Here is a 10,875-nt window from a genome sequence, read left to right as displayed (position 1 = left end):
CAATCATATTCCCAACATTCGATCACGGTCTTGCCCTGAGCCCACGAGGCGGCATTGCTCTCGCAGGTCTGCTGGTAGACCTCCCGATGAGTACGGTCCAGTTGCGTCCAATTGGTGTCTTGAAAGACTTTTTTCCGTAGCATTGCGGACACCCATGGTAGTAGCAACCGTGGAACGGTCCTCGTGTTTGGCAATGTGGGTGATCTGGTCCACAAAGACCTGGCAACAATCTTCGCCCCATTTCGCTCGGACATTAATATCGTTGTTGTTGTCGTCATCCTCCTCATGCACGTCCTCACAAGCCCAGCTGAGGATATTCGGAGACGTGCTCGTCATCAGCCTGACGTGCCTCGAGATCCGCACACCATGTAACATGAAAATTTTGCGGGAGTTTTATTTTGCGGATTGGCGATGTTTTGAGGTTTGCGGGAACAAATTTTTGCGGTTCGAGAAGACTGACATTTCTGGTGGGAACTAATTTTGGCGATTCTCTGTTCAGTATTTAAATGGAAGAAACCTTAATATGGTATTTTCAACTTTTATTTTACGGTATGTTGAGTCAAAGTTCACTCAACTTACATATTTAATGGAGAATAATACGGTAATCACTGTAATTGCTATGTAATTGCTATCTTGCTATCAAGATATGACAAAATCTATAATTCTTTATATAATCCTAGTTTTAATGATAGTAATTTATTAAATTTAATCATTTTCTTATTTAATGTTTTTGTAGTACATATATATATCTATATTTCTTTTTTTAGGTGGTCTGCCTTTGTATTGGGGTCTATGACACTTGTAGACTATCCTTATGATGATGTTGTTTATTGTCATTAAACTGTAAAAAATAAATAGATAAATATCTTACTGCACAAAGGGACTGAACAAAAGCAAAACAAAAACAAAACCCTATCCCTACCATACACAACAAAACACTCTTTCGTTAATACGGTAATAAGGTTTTCCACGACCGATATTATCAATAATTATTATTATTTTACAAGAAAGTAGTATGTATGTAAGAATGCAGAGGGGATTTCGAGTCAAAAGATATAGTATTAAACATTGAGATGTAACCGGGAACGGCCTACTAAAATGCAAAACTATGCCTTACTGTAACAGACTACCGCATTATATTTAAGTTCAATTTATAACGCCCCTGTGGCACAAGTCCATTAAAAGCAGAGTTTTTAATTTGACTGAAAAGAGGTTATTTTTGCAGCATTTTATTTTGCGTTTTATTTTTTGTGCGGGAACTAATTTTTTTTTAAAATTATTCTATATTGAACTGGTAACCAATGGAGTTTGCATAAAACCGGAGTGATATGATCAGTTTTCTTTGTGAAAGTAACAATTCTTGCAGCGGCATTCTGTATTATCTGTAACTTATTAATCATATAGGTTGGAAGTCCATAAAGCAGAGAATTAGAATTATTCAATTTAAAGGTTATGTAGGCATGGATCAGGTAGTTCTTTCCATTCAGTCGATGGGGTTATCATCGTCTTGAGGGTTGTTTTCTTCTTCTTCTTCTTTTTGGGGACGGGCGTTGCCTTTTTAGGGGTCAGAAAATGAAGACGTTTCTTGGCTTTAGGAGGTTCCGGACCCGGGGCGGCTGTTTTGGCGGGACAAGCCTCGGCTGCTGCCGGCCGTTTCTTCTTTGGCACCAGTTGGGTCAACAAGGTCAGTAACAGGCCTTGCGTAAACGCTTCCCCTTCCACGTCCTTACCGTCACCACTACCACCACCAGGATCTCCGAATCTCACCGGACGTCAAACAGATTTGGTCCATTTATGCACTTCTCGCGACAAAGGTTTGACCAAAGCTTGTTTCATGGCCGGAGGGATGTCGTCCAATAGGAGAAGGGTGGCTTCTTTGGCTGCTGGACGGGTAGCTTTTTTTCTTTTTTTTTGGACGGGTAGCTTTGGTCACCTGAGAATTATCTGTCAAATGTTCCTTGTACACTTGCTCCAATTGACGGAGCCATTCCGGATCCACCAACACACCTTTTTGAAACCCGAGAATGACCCCGTTGCCCTCACTACTTATTGTGCCATTTCCCAACATTCATGCGATTCCACGTTTTTATAGTAGAGGGTTTGTTTCTCTTGAAGTTTTCTTTCCAGATGTCCTTCCAATTGACGCACTTGATTTTTCAAATCACACATCTTTCCTTCGAGTTGACCTAGGCATTGATTCCGTTCTTGAAGTTGATTGGTCAATTGACGAATGATCTCGCATTGTTCGCGTTCGCGACGCCTAAGATGTCGAATCTAATCTTTCATGGCACAAAACGAACGAGGACCGTACATCCACGTATCACACCATCCATCGTCCATGTTGAAGATGTTGTCGGATGCAATGATGTTAAGCCGTGTGCAATCCTTGCCAGAACTTGGTTTGATGACGATGACGTCTCATGGTCGTTCGCCTCTTATTTATCTTATATTGGTGGAGACAGCGCATGCCTCGTAATGCGATCCGGCCGGATAGAGTGGCCGTGCATTTGAGTCGTGTATACCTCGACAGAGGAATCTATTGTTTCAACACATCGTCGGCCAATTGATTGATGGCATTGATCATCTGTACTCGGGCCCAATACAGGTTTCAGTGTCGTTGATCCACCGGTAGTGTGGTCAGGTCTTGCAGGAAATACCCCGGATAGGGGATTTGCCATCGGATACGCCACAGGAGGGTTCTCATCATCGTCCTCGCACACAATCTTCGCACGCCGTGCCAGAAACCTTGCCAGAAACCACAACCCGTTTGAGCCATCATGATCTGACGTTGCTTTTTTCAAGGAATGCTTGCGACGGCCCATCTCTCTCGAGACTTGTCAATGCAGTCGTAACTTGGTTAGAGTGGTGGACGACACGGGAATCTGGTGACAGAGCGTGTTCATCACCAATTCGCTCAAAGCATTGATCTGATTGGCATTGGCTACAAGATACTTCGAAGGAAACGGGAGTTGATGTCCGATACGCCACCACGAGATGATGATGATGATGATGATGATGATCCTTTACCCTCTTTCCTTTTTATATACGTTTTTTCAACATCTGCGCAGTTGGGTGGCGGCTTCCATACCTTTTTTGACCTCGCAACCGGCCGCAGCTCCCACACCACATATGACTTGTAAATAATGACGTCAAAAAATGTATCTCGCAGGTTGTGGGCTTACTTGTTTCATTGGATAATTTGTATGGGTAATCAAATGGTGACGGACCCTAAAGGCTCGAGAAGTTATTTGATTTGACAACATGCGCATGAAATTATTCCCTAATTTCAAGAGTATGCCATTTGATTAGCTATTAATATCATGGGTGACAAATACGTTCATAACACGCGGTGTTTTTTCAAACATGGACACCGTCTTGGCACTGTAGGAAACGTTGCCATGGCAACATTGTAATTTCACATGAGAAATTATAAATTTACGTGGAAATTTCTCGCCAAAATTAAAGAGTAATTTGTCACCCATTTTATTAGAAAAAATCTGTTATCAACGCAATTTGTATTGTCTTAATGACAAATCATTTTGAAATTCTCTTTACCTGGCCTTGATCATGTTCTAGCGAGGCGCTTCTCTTTTTCTTGTCTCTCCCATGTATTTGGTATCAGTTTCTTGTTTTTCCTATCCTGACAATTTGAAAGCTTTCTGAATGAGCTTCACGATAGAAATACCACACTGAAACGTTTCTGTTTCTTTTTCTTTTTTTAGTTCTCTTTTCTTTTTTTATTATTATTATTTTTTTGAGCTCTTGTACTTCGGGTGCGGTCCTTGCTTCGAAACAGCGCAGAGAACGAGAAAAGTCAACTCAGAAATTGAAGCGGATCGAGGCTTTGTCGATCATTGTTGGGTGGGAAGCTGTTGCTGTAACCACGCATGCCCCAATTCCGCAACTTAAAAGCACTATCGCAAAAGTTTGCTCTCTTCGCAGCCTTCCTTTGGCTTCTTGTACAAGCAAAGATTGATTGACGAGCGAAAAGAATGTCCTGCAAAGAAGGTTTTAATCAATGGTTTAGTATATTCTTACTGAAGATATATATTCTCACATTGTGTTATCGAATAGACCTTTTTCGCTTGTACATTTTATTTTCCCAATACGATCATGTAATAATACTCAGGAGGTTTGGTCCTTTGTTTTGTTCATTAAAAAGAGTGCATGCAGACATGCTTCTATGGACTCTTTTTAATGAACAAAGAAAAGGACCAAACCTCCTGAGCATTATCACGTGGTAAAAAGTGTCAAGCGAAAAAGGTCTATTCTCCTTTTCTTGGGCTTTTCTAGGAAATATTTGCCATTCAGGGTGGACAGTTTCAGGAACATGTCCACTATTGTATCAAAGAAAAATTGGGAAATGGATCATTTGGAGTTTGCTACAAAGCAACTGCGAAGTGCCGTTCAATCACCTTTTGCATTAAAATGGTAAGCCAGCCAAATGATGTCTTATCAAGGATTTAGCTTCTAAATTAGGTGTGGTGCTGCGTCGGTGGGGAAATATAAATAGTAAACACGAACATTTGGTATCAAATGTTAACGCGCGAAACTTCAGCTTTATGATCTTACGATGGTAATATTCGTTTGTGTACCAAATTTAAATGCTGTCTCAATGAAGAAGTTTACAGTAGGTGGGCTTGAAAAGAGTATTGAGTTTACAAGACGTTATCCGGCAAAAAAATTCGGTTAGTTTACTTAGCGTTAATAGTTATAGTTTATGTCACGTTTATAAAAATACCTTGTAATGTTGCCTGGTCGTTAGCCGCTTATATAAAAGCTTCCGCCTCGTAGATTTGCTGCAAATGGCGTTCGAAGATGGGTGTTTATTCATTGAATGTTCAGCGGTACGCCTTGCTGCTGAGGCCTAACAAGGCTGAAACACTTAATTGTCTTTGGCTGCCAATGCTGAAATCATAAAATTGCGTTTCACTTTCCCACTGACGCGGCATCAGTTTCTTTAGAAACCAACCTTTCATTCGAAAGGGAGAAACGCATGTTTCGTCACAGGCAGCCCAAGCTCGGTACACGATTTATAGCCTTTGTATGGGAAAATTAACTTTGAGCTTATAAATGCTAAAATAAGCTGTAAATGTAGAAATAAACTTCACTTACCTCTACATACAGTTGTCCTCATCTGTTCTGTGCAATCGGAGGGCAAACTTGTGTCTGTTTTAGACGGGTTTGTGGCTTTTGAATTTTTACGATGCCGTTAGTTGTCATCTTCCCTTATAAAGAGAAGAAAGGCTGGTGACTCGCGGCGATCTCAGCCTTAAGGCCAGATAAATTTCCTATCACATCAACTCAACTCTGGGACCACACAACGATTTTTGGCGGATAAATTCCAAATAATGCTCGACTTTCTATAATCTTCCCATGCGTTCAGCTAGATGTGTGGTTACGGCCGTTATAGCTTGATGGCGATCGTATTACATTCTGCACTCTCATTGGCTAAGTGTTTCCCCAAAATCGCTGTGTGGTCCTAGCGTTTAGTTGATGTGATGGGAAATTTATTGTGAGTGTTTCATGACCGAGTCAAAAGGGGCGTGGATAGATTCCTGTTGTGATGTAATTAACTGATTTGCTTGGTATTACGGCTCCGACCCCAGCATAAAAGCCAAGGGAGAGGTCCTGGGAAGGAGGTTGTAAACATGCATGCCAAGTACCTTCTGACGTCAAATCAGGAATCGACCCGTGCCCCTTTTGATTTGGTAAAGAAACAAGTTATGTGTTTAGTTTTTCTTAAAGTGCCCTATCCCTTCAACTTGTTTTTTTTGTGAAAATATTGAAGGGCCGCAGCCAGGATGAAACATAGTTAAAATTTTAAAAAGCGATCTCTGGCTAAAATGATTAAAAACTACGAGCTTTCGACTGCCCGAACTGCAGTCTTCGACGGGTAAAATGAATGATAAGAAATTGCTGAGAAAATTTAAAAAAAACGTACATTGCAAAATGATGAGAATGTAGAAAATTATGAATATTTGTTAACAAGAATGTTGTATTGTCCAGGTAAAGGGCACGAATTGTTATATCCGTTAGGTGTCAATGTTATATTGGGGAAACCGGCAGAGCTTTTAATACGCGAAAAAAAGAACATTTAAGAAACACCAAAACTGCGGCCAAAGGCTCTAGAATTGCTAATCACGCTTGGTCCAACAACCACGCCATTGATTTCGAAAATGCGTCTGTTATTGACAAAGGCACTTTTAGAACGAGAAAAACATTAGAAGCGTGGCATACCACAGTAACACCTAACGCAGATAACAATTCGTGCCCTTTACCTGGACAATACAACATTCTTTTTAACAAATATTCATAATTTTCTACATCCTCATCATTTTGCAATGTACGTTTTTATTTAAATTTTCTTATCGATTTCTTATCATTCATTTTACCCGTCGAAGACTGCAGTTCGGGCAGTCGAAAGCACGTAGTTTTTAATCATTTTAGCCAGAGATCGTTTTTATAAATTTTAACTTTGTTTTTTTTTTGGTAGATTTTCATATCTGTCAAGAACTCATTTCGGATTTTGTTTTTCCAAAAATATTGAATACTGATTTTTTTGGCCAGCGCTTGAAGTTAGTGAATTTTTTAGTTTTTTGCGCTATCAAAGCACCGCTGGACAAATTATTGTCTCGTGGGGTCATTAGGAACGAGCCAATGAAAAGCGTCCTATATTTGACACTTTTTAGCTGTGATGTAAGAAACGGACATTCCAACAACTCGCACGATGTACTTTTCTTACGTCACGCTCAATGTATGGACACATTTGGCCGAGTTGGGGACTAATGTGAACGATAGGTAAAAAAATAGTCAAGACTGCCTTAACTTTTAGCGCTCGTAAAAAAATCCGGTTTCAATATATTTGAAAAAAAATTCTGATAATGATTTCTTGAAAGATATGAAAATCTACCCCCTAGATTAAAACAAATTGAAGGGTTAGTCACTTTAAGTTTTCAAGCTTGCAACAGACAACGACGGTGCAATGAGTTTCCAAAATTAATTACTTAACAAAAACACACTTGCAGGAACGTGGTATTATAAATCAGTTGTATATGTTGTTGTTCAGAGTGGTTGCAGCACATTGATGATTTGTAATGCTAATAGGACCGAGTGGAATACAATTCGGTCTGTAATCATGCGAATGATTAAGAAAATCGGACTTCCGCGAAGCGGGAGTCTGATTTGTTAATCAAGAGTATGATAATGGACAGACTTGGACGACACGAAGTCCTATTAGCAATTAACAAAAAGATGGTGAAAGGCGTAAATTGTTTGATGATTTGATGAGTTTGATGTTTAAAATTTCACTTTTCGAGACTATTTTATTGAAGTTTGTGACTGGTTCATTTAAAATGCAGTTTTAATTGTGATTGGTTTATCTTATTGTCTGATTACATGATAGGAAGCCATGTAGTAGGAAATACATGGTCTTTTAAACCAATCACATTCGAGGAAAGTGTAATATTTACGATTAGAATGGATTCAGGGTTCATTAAACCAGATTTACCAGCCAAGTGTCCGCAGTCCAAAGAGTTTGTTCACAACCCCGAATGCACTCCTTAAACTAATTCAAGGAGACATGTCCAGGTTTGCTCTCAATTAGATGCACGCTCATTTAAATAAGCGTCACGAAGTGTCCCCTCATCTCCTTAATTTCACTATCACATTGGCGAGAAATACGGAGAATAAAGGTCATTAACTAACTGTCCTCCTAATTTCTTCTCAAATAGGCAAGAACAGTAAGCCAAAGCCCAACCTCAAAAAAGAAACCAACACAAACGCTAAGCAATAAGTTATAAACAGGTGGTTTAAGCTTAGACTTAACGAGACACTTTGTGACGTTTATCACAACCGAGCATTCATTTCATTACATACATTTCTAGACAAAATTTTATTCAAGAGGTAAGGAAGAAAGTAGCCTATCTGAACCTCCTTTAATTTCTCTAGGCTTACTTTATTTTTCTTTGCTTTCTCGCCCTCATTTTAGTGCGGACATGTAGAGGAAGAAATTTTGGCCTTGACCCTAGCGAAAAAAGACAATGCCAAGGAGATTGTCAACTATTACGGAGCAAAACTTGAAGGCAGAAAGGCATACATATGTATGGAATTCATGATAGGTGAGAAAAAAAAAGTTTAACAGTCTGTGAAAGTATATGCCTCCCCGTTTGAACACGCCTTACATGAGCAAAAAGCGAGAAATGATTCAACTGAAAATAAATGAACGGATTTTAGTTACGTAAATTGATTTTAGAACATGAATATAGGAAAATTATAAAGGGCGGAAAACGAAACAACTACTTACGTGTAAATTAACTGTGATGGAATGTCGAAAAATAGCCAAAAGGGTGCCGACGACGTAAACAATTAATCGCTACAATCCTGGCTAAGAAAATACAGCTCCATAACAACTTAACATAAGTAAACCAACTGAGGAAGGTGAAATAAGCTAGCTTTACGCCTAAAATACAAACGTGCTGAATGGAATACATGGAGTAATCACAAGGCACTAATTACTTGATTACAACACGAGGACTACACGAGAGAACGTTCCTGAGTCATTCCTAAACAGACAAAGCAATGCCAACAAGATAACGAACAATGTAACCAACACCTCAAAAGGTTCAATTCCAATTGGTGCAGAGTCCCCTCCCATGGGAATTGTTATTGTCATCATCATAACCAACACCTCAAAATGTTCAATTCCAATTGGTGCAGAGTCCCCTCCCATGGGAATTGTCATTGTCATCATCATCGTCATCGTTATTATTAGTATAATTGAACGAAATTTCCTTTTCAGGAGGGACGCTGGAAAAACATATTCAACGACAGAGAAGGGAATTGCACGTTGGCGCATGGCCAATTATTGATGAGGGAACATGTTTTGTCTTTGTGGGTGATATACTCAAAGGCTTAGCATTTCTAAATGGCAAAGGGCTCGTGCATGGAGATATTAAAGGTAATTCATTCGCTCCAAATCATTTACGGCTCTAAGGGGATTTTTAGCTTACAAATCATTTATGACATCACGGTTTGGAGATCAGGAGACCTAAAATAAAAAAAAATGCCTTTAAGTGCATGCGTTGTCCACAAAGGTGCAAACCAGGTAATTTTACATCGTTGCCATGGAAAGTGCGAAACCGTCTGCGAAATGTACAAAAATGAAAAAGGTCGAGCAAAGCACGCAGCTCTGCTGTTTTTCACAATGAAATTTGCAAATTTGGAGTTATTGTGGTCCTTGTTGCTCTTAAGCTTGCCGACATGTAGCTATACTCTCATTTAACATCTTTTTTTGTTGTTGTCTGCAGGAGACAATGTGCTCCTCGTCGAATCGCGCATGCACGTGAAGCTAGCGGACTTCGGATTGGCACGAAAAATTCAGGTGAGCAAATGCGCACGTACAGGCGGCGGAGGTATTATCAGATAATACCTTTTCCGCAGTGGCTTTATGCGCGGTGGCCGGGAAAAGTCTAAAACAGACTAAATGTCTAACAATTTGATAAGCATCAAATTTCAACCGTAAAAAGATAAAAGAGCGTTAGCCCTTCGTCGGAGCGAATGACAAAGGGCTAGCGCTTGCCAACTTGTGGGATACCAAATTGAAATTCAATATACACGTATGTATAAAATGTTGTTTATACGAAGCCCTTGGCCTTTTTTTCGTAGGAACATGTAGGCTGCCCCGATGTCTGGAAGACTGGTTGCCTCCACATTGAGATGTTGAACGGCGAACGTTCGTCCCTTCTTGATGGTTTCGTTTTTAACGTAAGTGTTAACATTCATTGATGAATTTATAATAACACAGCTCGAAGTATTCCAAAATAATATCAACCACAGAGTTGTATTTTACCCCTTTCAGCAGCAACCTATCACGTGACACAAAAGAGGCATCCAAAAACTGTCAATTTCTAAAATCAATAATTAAAGAGCTTTACAGTGATACATAGTTATCTTTGGATTGGAAGTAAACCCTGGTGGGTAAAAGAATAACACGTTTTTCGGTAGACCCCTTGAAAATAAAATGTAAAAAATATGAAAATAGCTATCAGGGATGTTTTAGTTTCAGAAATCTACCACTGAGTAATACATTCTTCTCTGTACTGTTAATATTTGACAGGGCGATGACCATCTAGAGGAACACATTCCTTCCCAAGCAACGGATAAAACAAAGGAGTTCCTTAAGTTAGTCCTTCGTGGAGACCCCCTCCTTAGTGCAGCAGAAATATTAGCAGAGCTCGATTCGCGCGCGGAACACCATGTTTAAGAAAATATGGTAACCCATCTTACAGCCAGTAAGAAAAAAACAGCCCGGGAGCTCCGCTTTTCTGCTTGGGTAAATCTATATACTGCGCGTTGCAACTGTTTTCAATAGCACTCTTTTCAATTGACGTCACGATGTAGCACCAAAAGCATTATGGGATTAACATGGGAAGAAAGACAGACATTTTAGCAATACTTTGCAATAATCTATTTTTATTAACTGGAAAATGCTGTTAGAAAAAAAAACAGGCACGCACAGCGTATATATGAATAGTGCTGTCACCACAGAGTTACTCGTATTTTTTTTTTTTTTGCTCAGCTGTTTTTAAAATACTCAATAGCCTTTTGGATCAATCGGATGAGTGAGTAAGTTGTTATTCCTAGTAATTCACCCAACAAAACTAAAAGCCCGCGGAGGGAATAGAATGTGGCCCCAGGGAAATCGCGAGGTAAATAGATGAATAATGGAATGGAAATGCTCTATGTTGTCGTTGCGTTCCTGATAGCCTTTGGAATGCAGTCTTCTAAGTCTTGTTTCTCTTGCGCTTGCGTCTTTGGCGACCTAAACCGTCGTTTTGGAGGCAATTTGTTCTCGGTTCAAGAGCCCTGAAAACA

General features: G+C 39.7%; 2 long non-coding RNA genes across 3 annotated transcripts in view; one reads left to right on the top strand and one right to left on the bottom strand.

The window, feature by feature from the left end:
* Positions 1–10,875, bottom strand: part of LOC138014615 (uncharacterized) — a 142,523-nt gene that overhangs the window by 64,288 nt on the left and 67,360 nt on the right. The gene's annotated exons all lie outside the window — the stretch shown is intronic.
* On the top strand, positions 4,326–8,947 carry LOC138014644 (uncharacterized). The gene is made up of 3 exons (XR_011125346.1): positions 4,326–4,431; positions 7,991–8,120; positions 8,801–8,947. It is a non-coding gene; the product is annotated as an uncharacterized lncRNA (long non-coding RNA).

Source organism: Montipora capricornis, chromosome 8 (genome assembly GCF_036669925.1).
Source record: "Montipora capricornis isolate CH-2021 chromosome 8, ASM3666992v2, whole genome shotgun sequence".
NCBI lineage: Eukaryota > Metazoa > Cnidaria > Anthozoa > Scleractinia > Acroporidae > Montipora > Montipora capricornis.
This window is presented reverse-complemented; position numbering and strand designations above follow the sequence as displayed.